The sequence below is a fragment of the Lissotriton helveticus genome, chromosome 2_2 (genome assembly GCF_964261635.1).
Source record: "Lissotriton helveticus chromosome 2_2, aLisHel1.1, whole genome shotgun sequence".
Classification (NCBI taxonomy): domain Eukaryota; kingdom Metazoa; phylum Chordata; class Amphibia; order Caudata; family Salamandridae; genus Lissotriton; species Lissotriton helveticus.
Genome location: NC_136060.1, coordinates 11,348,653 through 11,362,986, shown reverse-complemented (window position 1 = coordinate 11,362,986; position 14,334 = coordinate 11,348,653).

Genomic DNA, 14,334 nt, shown 5'->3' with positions numbered 1-14,334 from the left:
ACTTTTTATAAATGCCCTTTTTATAAATGCCACTTTTGTTCACCATCTTTTGGCGTGTGGCTGTTTTGTATTAGTATGTATAAGTCTTGGCCTATTCGATATATACTTTGGAGCCATGGCGTAACCAGTCTCCAAAAGCAGTAACCCACTGAGCAAAACCTTAGTACACACGGCAGGTGCATATCGAATTGAATACATCTGAATAGATTTTCAATACTAAAAGTGTACATGGATTTTTTATCTCTTACTTGTAATATTGTACATAGTTTGCAACAAAAATGTTTTCCATCAGCTTCATTCAAATTTTTTTTCTTTATATATAGATTATTTCCCTGTTCTTTTTACTCACTAGTATGCACATGTACAGAAGAGCACATATACTTTTTTTCTGTAACATAAATTGTAAATAGGTCTTAATATTTATGATGTATATAATTCATGAAATTTGAATTTTAAATAAATATTTTAGACATTAGCTCGTGGGTAGCATGGTGGTGTGTCATCACATAGATATTTAAGTCACATTATTCAGTGGATTAGGGCCAGAACTATCTTTTAAATCTGATGGTTAGTCCATATCGACTAGCACTAGTCACTTTATATACCGTATTTATGCAGTAAAGATATAGCACTAGTCACTTTTTTCAGCCTTTGTGGGTATTTGCATTGAAGCAGCTATGATATTTGTTGAGGACGTCTATGAGATTTTTGCAATGTTTTATGGGAGAAAACATTTTTTTTAATGTTATTTTATACATTATTAAATTCTAAGACGAATTATATATTATGAAAACAAAATTAATTTGTTTCATATATTGTATTGTTTTTCAGGCTGAGTTTTTGACCAGTAATTATAACATGAAAAGTCGTCTGTCTTTCCCATTTACATAAAATTTGCACCTTTTCTATGTCCATGTTCACTTTCATGTGATGCATGTTAGGAGGTGTGGCCCATAGGATGGGTCAGGGAAACTAAGCATTTAAAAATAGTAGGCTGACTTACTAACCGGTGTGTGAACAAGAGTACATGGTATTCGAAACGCGTCGTCTGAAGGGTCCTAAATAAAACTTAACATCTTGCCTGAAGTCGTGGGGTCCGTTTCCTTCTTTCGCCACACTGTCGGTGTGGGGGTTTGAGGATTGTTTTGCATATATATATATACAACTTGCAGATGCAGCTTGTTATAAAAAGCCATTCCAAAAGAGTTTGATAAGGCAAAAGAAGATATATATAAATTGTTGTGTCAGTGGAAGCGTGAAGGCCTCATTTCTGATAAGGAGTTCAAATTCTTACATAATGAGTTTCCTAAACTCCCCATTTTGTATCTTATTCCAAAGATACATAAAGGAAGAATGCCCGTTCCTGGGAGGCCTATTATTTCCGCCATAGGAAGTATTGGAGAACATCTTGGTCAATATATTGACTACTTTTTACAAGAGTCGGTTGTTACCCTTCCCAGTTACATTAAAGATACTGGTGACTTCCTTTCTAAAATAGACAGTACTATATGGTCAGACGGTCTCATGTTAATTACACTCGACATAGAGTCGTTATACACTAGCATTGACCACTGTCAAGGACTAGAGGCCATTAAACATTATATGTCCAAACGTCCCATTGAATAATATGCTCACAGTAAAGTCATTATTACATTAATTGACTGGTGTTTACACAACAATATCTTTTTGTTCAATGATGCCTTATACAAACAGCTAAGAGGAGTCGCTATGGGGGCCTGTTTCTCCCCAAGCTACGCATGTTTGCATGTAGGCTGGTGGGAGGAACAGGTCCTTAGGCGTACTCACAAGGCTATGTTTGAGGCTCATGTCACTACATATTATCGATATATCGATGATGTGTTCCTATTATGGCAGGGAATGCAGGAAGAGGCAGAATTATTCATTGCAGCTATTAATACCAATTGCATGAATTTAAACTTTACCTCAACAATCAGTAAATCACAAATCGATTTTCTTGATGTGAGGCTTCAGTTCAAGGATGGGATACTAAGTACTACGCTATTTCGTAAACCTACAGCAGGGAACATAACATTACATGCTGAAAGTTCCCACTTTATAGTATATTTTATATATAATAATATATATATATTCCCACAAATATAGCCAGTATCCCATATGGCGAAATTTTGAGGCTGAAGCGTATTTGTAGTGATCATGCAGATTTCTTGATATGTCAAGAGGCTATGTGCAAGCGACTTAAAACTAGAGGATACAGCAATAAAGTTATTCAAAATTCCATTACCAAAGCTAGTGAGCGTCCTAGAAACACTCTGTTTACCAAGTCCAACAATGAGAATGTTTCAGAAAGGGAAGTTTCTGATAATCCTAGATTTATTACGACTTTTTCTAGGCAAGAGAGAAGGATCAGAGCCATTATGACTAAACATTGGCCAATTGTTTTGACCGTTGTAACATTACAAGAAAGGTTGCCAAGAATACCATCAATCACTTTTAGAAGAGGCAAATCAATGGGCACTGACCTAGATAAAAATGCTCCAGAAACTAGGAAACCTGCACTTTGGTTACACACCACTAATGGCTTTAGGCGCTGTACCTCTTGTCGAGCCTGTAAATTTGGATGCAATAAGACCAGTTATCAAACACCTTTTGAACCGTCTCCTGTCCTGATAAAAGGGATCTACAACTGCAAAACCGAATGTGCTGTTTATGTTTTGACGTGCACTTGTGGGCTAAACTACATTGGTAGTACTAAGCAGCCAGTGCACGTTAGAATTTTGCAGCAAATAAGGGCAATATTACACAACGATCCTGCTTACCCTGTGGCCAGACATTTTGCTAGCTGTCATGACAAAGATATCAATTGTTTATCTTACTATGTTGTCAGTGCCATTCCTAAATCTAAGAGGGGTGGAAACAGAGAACGCCAACTAAGACAACTTGAAACAAAATTTATATTAGATTTCGACAGCAAATGGCCACATGGACTTAATAATACAGAAGACATGCATGCTTATCTGTAAATATATAAATGGGTCGGTGATGCACCGTTACATCGCAACTTTTACAACGGGAGTCTTTTACAACGGAACTTTTACAACGCAGGATCCATTACATCGGATGCCATTACAACGCATGGCATTACATAGCAGATGCTATTACAACGCATGGCATTACATCGTAAGTATAGGTAAGTATTTAATTTTTTTTAATTTTATTAATATTAATTATAATTAAATATATTTATTTATGTTTTTTAATATTATTAATTTATTATTTATTATATTAATTAAAGTAATTTTTAAAATAAGTACAGGTGTACAGGGGTGTTTTTAGGTTTCAGGGTAGGGTTTGGGTTTTGGGGTACAGGGGTGTTTTTAGGTTTCAGGGTAGGGTTTGGGTTTTGGGGTACAGGGGTGTTTTTAGGTTTCAGGGTAGGGTTTGGGTTTTGGGGTACAGGGGTGTTTTTAGGTTTCAGGGTAGGGTTTGAGTTTTGGGGTACAGGGGTGTTTTTAGGTTTCAGGGTAGGGTTTGGGGGTACAGGGATGTTTTTAGGTTTCAGGGTAGGGTTTGGGTTTTGGGGTACAGGGGTGTTTTTAGGTTTCAGGGTAGGGTTTGGGTTTTGGGGTACAGGGGTGTTTTTAGGTTTCAGGGTAGGGTTTGGGTTTTGGGGTACAGGGGTGTTTTTAGGTTTCAGGGCAGGGTTTGGGTTTTGGGGTACAGGGGTGTTTTTAGGTTTCAGGGCAGGGTTTGGGTTTTGGGGTACAGGGGTGTTTTTAGGTTTCAGGGCAGGGTTTGGGTTTTGGGGTACAGGGGTGTTTTTAGGTTTCAGGGCAGGGTTTGGGATTTGGGGTACAGGGGTGTTTTAGGTTTCAGGGCAGGGTTTGGGTTTTGGGGTACAGGGGTGTTTTTAGGTTTCAGGGTAGGGTTTGGGTTTTGGGGTACAGGGGTGTTTTTAGGTTTCAGGGCAGGGTTTGGGTTTTGGGGTACAGGGGTGTTTTTAGGTTTCAGGGTAGGGTTTGGGTTTTGGGGTACAGGGGTGTTTTTAGGTTTCAGGGCAGGGTTTGGGTTTTGGGGTACAGGGGTGTTTTTAGGTTTCAGGGTAGGGTTTGGGTTTTGGAGTACAGGGGTGTTTTTAGGTTTCAGGGTAGGGTTTGGGTTTTGGGGTACAGGGGTGTTTTTAGGTTATATTAAATTAATTATATTATATTAATTACATTTCTTAATTAAAATAATTAAATTAAATAAATTATTTTAATTAATTTAATTTAATTACAATTAAAAAAATATTTAAATTAAATTAATTTCATTATATTAATTAAATAAAATTAATTACAATTTTTATTAAAATTAATTTAAATAAATAGATTTAAATGTATTAAATAACATTAATTACTATTTTAAAATGTATTTTAATTCAATTAATTAAATTAAATTAATTAAATTAACTTAATTACATTTTTTATACTTACCTATACTTACGATGTAATGCTATGCGTTGTAATACCATCTGCTATGTAATGCCATGCGTTGTAATGGCATCCGATGTAATGGATCCTGCGTTGTAAAAATTCCGATGTAACGGAATGCGTTGTAAAAAACCGCGATGTAGTGACACCAATCCAAATGGGTCTGTTGTGTTCTTAAAAATATTGGTCGGAGGTCAGTTGTCTTAACAGGTAACTAATGCTTTTTAATAAATGCTGGTTATGTATTAGTATTTTCATACAGTCGGCTGATACCTTTTCTATACCTAGCCTTGATTATTGTTTTTTGCAATGTACAGAATTTTTGTAGCAATATGGTAATTCTTGTATAATTTTATCAATTCTAATATTTTACCCGGATGGAGTATTTTATTAATGATGAATTATAATACATGCTTGCTATTAATTCTGTATTTTGTATTTTATAATATTAATCAAGGTTTTATTATTATATATACTGCACTGCACTTTTTATATGCTAATTTGCACATAACTATCTTTCGCACTGTCTTGTTAGTTCCTATTCATAGGACCCATTTTGCACTAAGCACTTTCATTGGGTACTTTGGTTGCCTGGATTTATCTGGTTACAATTATAATACATAGGGGCAACACAGGAGTGTAATGTTTAAAAAGCAACGTGATACAAAATGGATTTATCCAGACAGGAATTTGTGTGCATTTATGCACTACATAATGTTTGTATCTCTTGAAGGATCGTTGTGAAAAAATCGCTATATTTCTTATAACGAATGTTATGTGTATAATTTACCAGCATTTGAAATTTTAGAAAATTTAAATAGCGTTTAAAGCATGTATCTTATGTCAGGTATAGAAGAAATACTTTAGACAGCATGTTGCTAGTCTTTTTACACTGTTTTTTTACCCTATGACCACTACTTTGTATGCAACTCAGGTGTGCACGTTTACCACATGTATATAAAAGAAATCATCTACGCAGTTTAAAGTTGAATGTGATCAAGGGCTGCATAGCCCGAAACGCGTCGTCGTGAGGGGTGATAAATAAAAGTATTTTTGCCTGAAAAAACTTTGCTGCAGAGGCCTGAGTTTCCTTCCTCGCCGGGAGTTCCTGGAAGTGGTTAGGTATTTCTTCGGATATATATATATATATATTCACTGAAAAAACCATAGGTTATAGACCATATATAGTTAGGAATTTGCATTTACAAAACCTTGAAAATTCACTGAAAAAAACATAGGTTAGAGACCATATATAGTTAGCTGGACATTTTATTGACATAAAACCAATGAAATTCCATATATAGTTAGTTGCACTAACTATATATCGCGCACCCGCAATCCACTGCTGATGATGTCACATATTACATCATTCATGACATGGTCAGTGACATCACTGATGACATCACTGATGACATCTCAAATGACATCACTGATGACATCACTGATGACATCTCAAATGACATCACTGATGACATCATCTAGTGTCTGTGTGTTTTTGTAAAGTTTAAATATGTTTTACATATTGAAGAATGAGTGGATGTATGGAAGACTGAGTGTGTGTGTGGCTGGCTGGGAGGTGTGTGACTCTGTGCATATCAATGTGTACTTGTATCAGTGATTGTATAAGAGAGTAAGTATGTGTTAGTATATGTGTGAAAAGTATGGTGTTCTGTGTTTAACTGTATAGATGAGGAAATCGAAGTGTGATTGATTCTTCACAGGACTGACTAGGTGTATGAGTGCATATGATAGTGTTGTAATAATGAGTGACTGTATGTATGAGTGATTGTATGGGTAAATGAGAATATGTGTGTGGAGGACGTAGGAATCAGTGAGTGCGTATGTAGTAACTGGTATTGGTGTGTCATGATATCATCAGTGATGTCATTTGAGATGTCATCAGTGATGTCATTTGAGATGTCATCAGTGATGTCATCAGTGATGTCACTGAAGTATGGTGTTCTGTGTTTAACTGTATAGATGAGGAAATGGAAGTGTGATTGATTCTTTACAGGACTGACTAGGTGTGTGAGTAACTCCATGGATGAGTGGCAGTGTGTGAGTGTCTGCATACGTGTATGAGTGCATATGATAGTATTGTAATAATGAGTGACTGTATGTATGAGTGATTGTATGGGTGAATGAGTGAATGTGTGTGTAGATGTAGGAATCAGTGAGTGCGTATGTAGTAACTGGTATTGGTGTGTCATGATGTCATCAGTGATGTCATTTGAGATGTCATCAGTGATGTCATCAGTGATGTCATTTGAGATGTCATCAGTGATGTCATCAGTGATGTCACTGACCATGTCATGAATGATGTAATATGTGACATCATCAGCAGTGGATTGCGGGTGCGCGATATATAGTTAGTGCAACTAACTATATATGGAATTTCATTGGTTTTATGTCAATAAAATGTCCAGCTAACTATATATGGTCTCTAACCTATGGTTTTTTCAGTGAATTTTCAAGGTTTTGTAAATGCAAATTCCTAACTATATATGGTCTATAACCTATGGTTTTTTCAGTGAATTTCATTGGTTTTTTAAAAGCTAATATCTATAGCTGTAAAATATATTCTTTATTACGTGACGTATCACGTAGCCACGTGAGACGCCTCATGACGCGTCGCATAACCGTGACGTATCGGCTCTGCAGCGCAAACAAAACCCGTAACGTAAGCGTGCCGGAGCACGCTTACAGATATATATATTTTTTTTAACCTTAATTAGACAAAATCCACACGTGCACATATCTTGAGGCCTTGCAAAGGCACATCAAACAAACAGTCCCTACAATTTTGCCAAGTTTGCTGGAAATCTATTCCCTTAATTTTTTTTTTACTGTTTCTCTTGGTTTTCCCCTTGTTACGCTTACCGGGACGCTACCCGGTACGCGAACCGGACACTCCAAAAACACAAGATGGCGGACTCCCGTTACGCTGCCGGTTAGCTGCCCGGTTCGCGTACCGGGAAGCGCCTCTACCACGAAAAATCGCGGGGGACTTTAATATCCCCCTCATCAATCCTAGGGGGTCAGGAGGGGTTTACCTTGCCCCCTTTCCTTCATTTCCCCCTTCTTTTTTCACCACATCTTGTCTCTCGAACCTACCGAGAGACAAGATGGCGGCCGCTCCGGACTGTTTACAATGTTGACAGCTACGCTGCCGGTTAGCTGCCCGGTGAGCTGCCCGGTGAGCTGCCCGGTGAGCTGCCCGGTGAGCGTACCGGGACGCGCCTCTACGGCGTAAAATCACAAAAAATTTTTTTTTTTTTTTTTTGCCCCGCGAGGCACTTTAATATCCCCCTCATCAATCCTAGGGGGTCAGGAGGTGTCTACCTTGCCCCCTTTCCTTCATTTCCCCCTTTGTTTTTCACCACATCTTGTCTCTCGATCGTACCGAGAGACAAGATGGCGGCCGCTCCGGACTGTTTAGAATGTTGACAGACACCGGAGAGCCAATCAGCTTCGCTTCGCGAAGTTCCGTTACGCGTCAGGTACGCGAACCGGGGCGCTAACCGGAGCGCTGTCACAGATATATATATTTTTTTAAACGTTAATTTCTCAAAATCCACTGGAGCACATATATTGAGACATAGCAAAGGCACGTCGGGCAAACCATATCTACAATTTTGCCAAGTTTCATGTAAATCTATTCAGCCGTTCGACCTAAAAGTGAGTCCAACCGCCCTATGGAAAAATGAATGAGAAAAACGCGTTTTGGGACCCACCTTTTTTCTCGGCCCCCCCTTGACGAAACCCCCCCAAATTTTCAGGAGCTGCTCAGAAACAAAATGTGCCATTTTCCTGAAAAGTTCAGCCAATTCCGTCCACAAACGCCAAAGTTATTAGACATAGAATTTTCAGAAATCCCATAGAGAAAAAATCCTAACTATATATACGCACTGGCTATCGCCAGTAGGTAATATACATATATAAACATATATAATCTGCATATCTATATAAATATAAATGCATGCATACATATACATATATGCATACATATGCATGTTATTTACATGAAAGTTTTAAAAACACTAATAAAAGCAAAGCTAAAAAGCCACCTCATTACAAACAGAATGGCTTTAACTTAAACGAGGGCGAGATCTATTGCATTTTCAATGCTTGTTTACTTTGGTTCTATCAAGAAGGCATTCAGATGTGTCACATATTTGCCATAAATTCTGAATGTTAGCACTCTAGTTGCTCATTAGATCACTTTAGTAAAGCTAGTGCTCACCAGGGAAGTCTGCTGCTAATCATGGTTTGCAGCCATTTTCCCGCATTTTTTATCCCGCAGACTTTCCGTCCGCATACCATTATCCCGCAAGGTCATTGACCTCGCATACCATTATCCCGCATTTTTTCAAAATGCATGTGCATTTATCGCGCATGCCTTTACAAAGAATTACGTTTTAAATGCATGTATGGTAAATGCATTTGCGTTGTGAAAACCACGATGACGAGAGAGGTAAGTGGGTTTGTGTTAATTTTTTCGTGGGTTAGTGATTGTGTGGTGTAGTGTAGTGTTGTGTAGTGTAGTGTTGTGTTAGTGTAGTGTAGAGTTGTGGTGGTTGTTTAGTGTAGGGTCATGCTGGGGGTAGTGTTTTAGGGTTTAGGATTGTGTTGTAGTGTTTGCGTAGTGTAGGGTCATGCTGGGGGTAGTGTTTTAGGGTTTAGGGTAGTGTTGTAGTGTTTGCGTAGTGTAGGGTCATGCTGGGGGTAGTGTTTTAGGGTTTAGGGTTGTGTTGTAGTGTTTGCGTAGTGTAGGGTCATGCTGGGGCTAGTGTTTTAGGGTTTAGGGTAGTGTTGTAGTGTTTGCATAGTGTAGGGTCATGCTGGGCGTAGTGTTTTAGGGTTTAGGATAGTGTTGTAGTGTTTGCGTAGTGTATGGTCATGCTGGGGGTAGTGTTTTAGGGTTTTGGGTAGTGTTGTAGTGTTTGCGTAGTGTAGGGTCATGCTGGGGTGTAGTGTTTTAGGGTTTTGGGTAGTGTTGTAGTGTTTGCGTAGTGTAGGGTCATGCTGGGGGTAGTGTTTTAGGGTTTTGGGTAGTGTTGTAGTGTTTGCGTAGTGTAGGGTCATGCTGGGGTGTAGTGTTTTAGGGTTTTGGGTAGTGTTGTAGTGTTTGCGTAGTGTAGGGTCATGCTGGGGTGTAGTGTTTTAGGGTTTTGGGTAGTGTTGTAGTGTTTGCGTAGTGTAGGGTCATGCTGGGGGTAGTGTTTTAGGGTTTTGGGTAGTGTTGTAGTGTTTGCGTAGTGTAGGGTCATGCTGGGGGTAGTGTTTTAGGGTTTTGGGTAGTGTTGTAGTGTTTGCGTAGTGTAGGGTCATGCTGGGGGGTAGTGTTTTAGGGTTTTGGGTAGTGTTGTAGTGTTTGCGTAGTGTAGGGTCATGCTGGGGGTAGTGTTTTAGGGTTTTGGGTAGTGTTGTAGTGTTTGCGTAGTGTAGGGTCATGCTGGGGGTAGTGTTTTAGGGTTTAGGGTTGTGTTGTAGTGTTTGCGTAGTGTAGGGTCATGCTGGGGCTAGTGTTTTAGGGTTTAGGGTAGTGTTGTAGTGTTTGCGTACTGTAGGGTCATGCTGGGGGTAGTGTTTCAGGGTTTAGGGTAGTGTTGTAGTGTTTGCGTAGTGTAGGGTCATGCTGGGGGTAGTGTTTTAGGGTTTAGGGTTGTGTTGTAGTGTTTGCGTAGTGTAGGGTCATGCTGGGGGTAGTGTTTTAGGGTTTAGGGTAGTGTTTGCGTAGTGTAGGGTCATGCTGGGGGTAGTGTTTTAGGGTTTAGGGTTTAGGGTAGTGTTTGCGTAGTGTAGGGTCATGCTGGGGGTAGTGTTTTAGGGTTTAGGGTTGTGTTGTAGTGTTTGCGTAGTGTAGGGTCATGCTGGGGCTAGTGTTTTAGGGTTTAGGGTAGTGTTGTAGTGTTTGCGTAGTGTAGGGTCATGCTGGGCGTAGTGTTTTAGGGTTTAGGATAGTGTTGTAGTGTTTGCATAGTGTAGGGTCATGCTGGGGGGTAGTGTTTTAGGGTTTTGGGTAGTGTTGTAGTGTTTGCGTAGTGTAGGGTCATGCTGGGGTGTAGTATTTTAGGGTTTAGGGTAGTGTTGTAGTGTTTGCGTAGTGTAGGGTCATGCTGGGGGTAGTGTTTTAGGGTTTTGGGTAGTGTTGTAGTGTTTGCGTAGTGTAGGGTCATGCTGGGGGTAGTGTTTTAGGGTTTTGGGTAGTGTTGTATTGTTTGCGTAGTGTAGGGTCATGCTGGGGTGTAGTGTTTTAGGGTTTTGGGTAGTGGTGTAGTGTTTGCGTAGTGTAGGGTCATGCTGGGGTGTAGTGTTTTAGGGTTTTGGGTAGTGTTGTAGTGTTTGCGTAGTGTAGGGTCATGCTGGGGGTAGTGTTTTAGGGTTTTGGGTATTGTTGTAGTGTTTGCGTAGTGTAGGGTCATGCTGGGGGGTAGTGTTTTAGGGTTTTGGGTAGTGTTGTAGTGTTTGCGTAGTGTAGGGTCATGCTGGGGGTAGTGTTTTAGGGTTTTGGGTAGTGTTGTAGTGTTTGCGTAGTGTAGGGTCATGCTGGGGGTAGTGTTTTAGGGTTTAGGGTAGTGTTGTAGTGTTTGCGTAGTGTAGGGTCATGCTGGAGGTAGTGTTTTAGGGTTTAGGGTAGTGTTGTAGTGTTTGCGTAGTGTAGGGTCATGCTGGGGGTAGTGTTTTAGGGTTTAGGGTAGTGTTGTAGTGTTTGCGTAGTGTATGGTCATGCTGGGGGTAGTGTTTTAGGGTTGAGGGTAGTGTTGTAGTGTTTGCGTAGTGTAGGGTCATGCTGGGGGTAGTGTTTTAGGGTTTAGGGTAGTGTTGTAGTGTTTGCGTAGTGTAGGGTCATGCTGGGGGTAGTGTTTTAGGGTTTAGGGTAGTGTTGTAGTGTTTGCGTAGTGTAGGGTCATGCTGGGGTGTAGTGTTTTAGGGTTTTGGGTAGTGTTGTAGTGTTTGCGTAGTGTAGGGTCATGCTAGGGGTAGTGTTTTAGGGTTTAGGGAAGTGTTGTAGTGTTTGCGTAGTGTAGGGTCATGCTGGGGTGTAGTGTTTTAGGGTTTTGGGTAGTGTTGTAGTGTTTGCGTAGTGTAGGGTCATGCTGGGGGTAGTGTTTTAGGGTTTAGGGTAGTGTTGTAGTGTTTGCGTAGTGTAGGGTCATGCTGGGGGTAGTGTTTTAGGGTTTAGGGTTGTGTTGTAGTGTTTGCGTAGTGTAGGGTCATGCTGGGGGTAGTGTTTTAGGGTTTAGGGTTGTGTTGTAGTGTTTGTGTAGTGTAGGGTCATGCTAGGGGTAGTGTTTTAGGGTTTAGGGTAGTGTTGTAGTGTTTGCGTAGTATAGGGTCATGCTGGGGTGTAGTGTTTTAGGGTTTAGGGTTGTGTTGTAGTGTTTGCGTATTGTAGGGTCATGCTGGGGGTAGTGTTTTAGGGTTTAGGGTAGTGTTGTAGTGTTTGTGTAGTGTAGGGTCATGCTGGGGGTAGTGTTTTAGGGTTTAGGGTAGTGTTGTACTGTTTGTGTAGTGTAGGGTCATGCTGGGGGTAGTGTTTTAGGGTTTAGGGTAGTTTAGTTGTTTAGTGTATGCTAAAGGCATATTTGTTCTAAAAGTTTTCGTTATTTTAATTTGCGGCCTAATAGTACATGCAGGATTTTTTTTGCGGACTGATGGTATGCGGGATTTCGTCATATATTGGCTAATCATACTTTCTATGGCAAAATGAACCCCCTCATTTTGTTCCTTTTTAAATTAAATGTTTTAAGAGTTACCACTTTATTCCAATCAAGATGGCTTCAGGTGTGCCATACCTTTGTAATAAGTAGGACTGTTAGCACTCTAGTTGTTCTTTAGAACACTCTGGGACATTCTGTCATTGGGCTATAGTTGGGCTGCATCTGGCTGATATTTGGGCTACATTTTTTTTTTGTCTCTGGTGGCCATCTTTGGGCTACATTGGGCTACATTGGGCTACATTGGGCTACATTTGGGCTCCAACATATATATAGCCCAATGTAGCCCAATATATATTTTTCAAAGTTAATTTTCGTAAAAACCACTGGAGCCTATATCTTGAGACATAGCAAAGGCACATCGGGCTACCAGTCCCTACAATTTTGCCAAGTTTGGTGTAAATCCATTCAGCCGTTCAGGCTAAAAGTGAGGCCAACCGCCCTATGGAAAATTGCATGGGAAAAACACGTTTTGGGACCCCCCTTTTTTCTCGGCCCCCCCTTGACGAAACCCCCCCCAAATTCTCAGGGGCTGCTCAGAAACAAAATGTTCAATTTTCCTGAAAATTTCAGCCAATTCTGTCCTCAAACGCCAAAGTTATTCGACATAGAATTTTCAAAAATCCCATAGGAAAAAAATCCTAACTATATATACCTACTGGCTACCGCCAGTAGGTAATATATATATATATATATATTATATTATATATATATGAAAAGAATTGGTGAGACGCACACGGTATCCAGATTTGGCAGACAGCCTTTTATTTCAGAGTGAGGCACCTGACGCGTTTCGTTTGGGCTGCAAACTTCTTCAGAGGTAACGCCTCAGTTCATGCAAGTGTTGTAAGTGGATTCAGCTGATTGTCCTCACTTTTATGCCCCACCTCCGTTTGGCGCTGCTAGCAGTTTGCAGGGCATTGTGGTAGCTGAAGTCCACTAGTATTGAAAATAGTGACTGACATTTATCTGCATGAGGTGGATGTTGTTGCCGTCATTCAGCAGAGTGCCAGTTCCGATCTGCAGTCAAGGTTATTATTAGCATTGCCAGTCCCCTCGTGCGTGGTTGACTCGGCATGTTAATTGCTGCAGTTCTGCTGTGTGCGCGAAGGTCGGTGACATGATGGATGATTTTACTGGAACGTAGTAGTGTCTGTTTCCAGGTCTGCATACCTCCCTACATTGCTTCCCAGTCTTTGATGGGACTGCGGGGGATCCTACCTGACTCCAGTGACAGGCGGCAGCCGATTTCCCCTAGTTTTCGGTTTGTCCAAGAATGTCAGTTGTGGTCCAAAGGCGGGGAAAGTTGCTCGGCGCTCTTTAGGTGGTGCGTAATCTCTGCGACAGGACCAGTCGCTATGTATAACAGCGTTTTCTCTCCCTTTTGAAAAGAATTGGTGAGACGCACACGGTATCCAGATTTGGCAGACAGCCTTTTATTTCAGAGTGAGGCACCTGACGCGTTTCGTTATATATATATTCACTTTTAAAAACCATAGGTTTCAGGCCTTATATAGTTAGGAATTAGCATTTAAAAACCCATTGCAATTGCTCCTATTTAGTTTGTTGTACTAACTATATTTCGTGCACCCGCAATCCACTGCTGATGTTGTCACATATTACATCATTCATGACATGGTCAGTGACATCACTGATGACATCACTGATGACATCTCAAATGACATCACTGATGACATCACTGATGACATCTCATTTGACATCACTGATGACATCACTGATGATATCATTCATGTGATAATACGATGCACCTCCTCACACTCTAATATAACCTTTGATACACCCCGTGTTAAATACAGACTACCATTCTTGAAACCATTGACATACCAATACCAGTTACTACATACACACTCACTGATTCCTAGGTCTACACACACATTCACTCATTCACCCATAGAATCACTCATACATACAGTCACTCACCTTGGTGATCGGGGTACGCGCACGGTACGCGTACCGTACGCGTACGGTGCGCGTACCCCGCAATTTTTTTGATTTTTTTTTCCCTTGGGGGTCCTTTTGGGACACCCTGAGAAGGGCTAGAGGGTTGGGGGGTCTCTACCCTGCCCGCTTTTCGTGTTTCCACTCTTGTTTTGGGCTCTCTTGTGCCTCAGTTCTCCTGAAAAAACAAGATGGTGGCCAACACT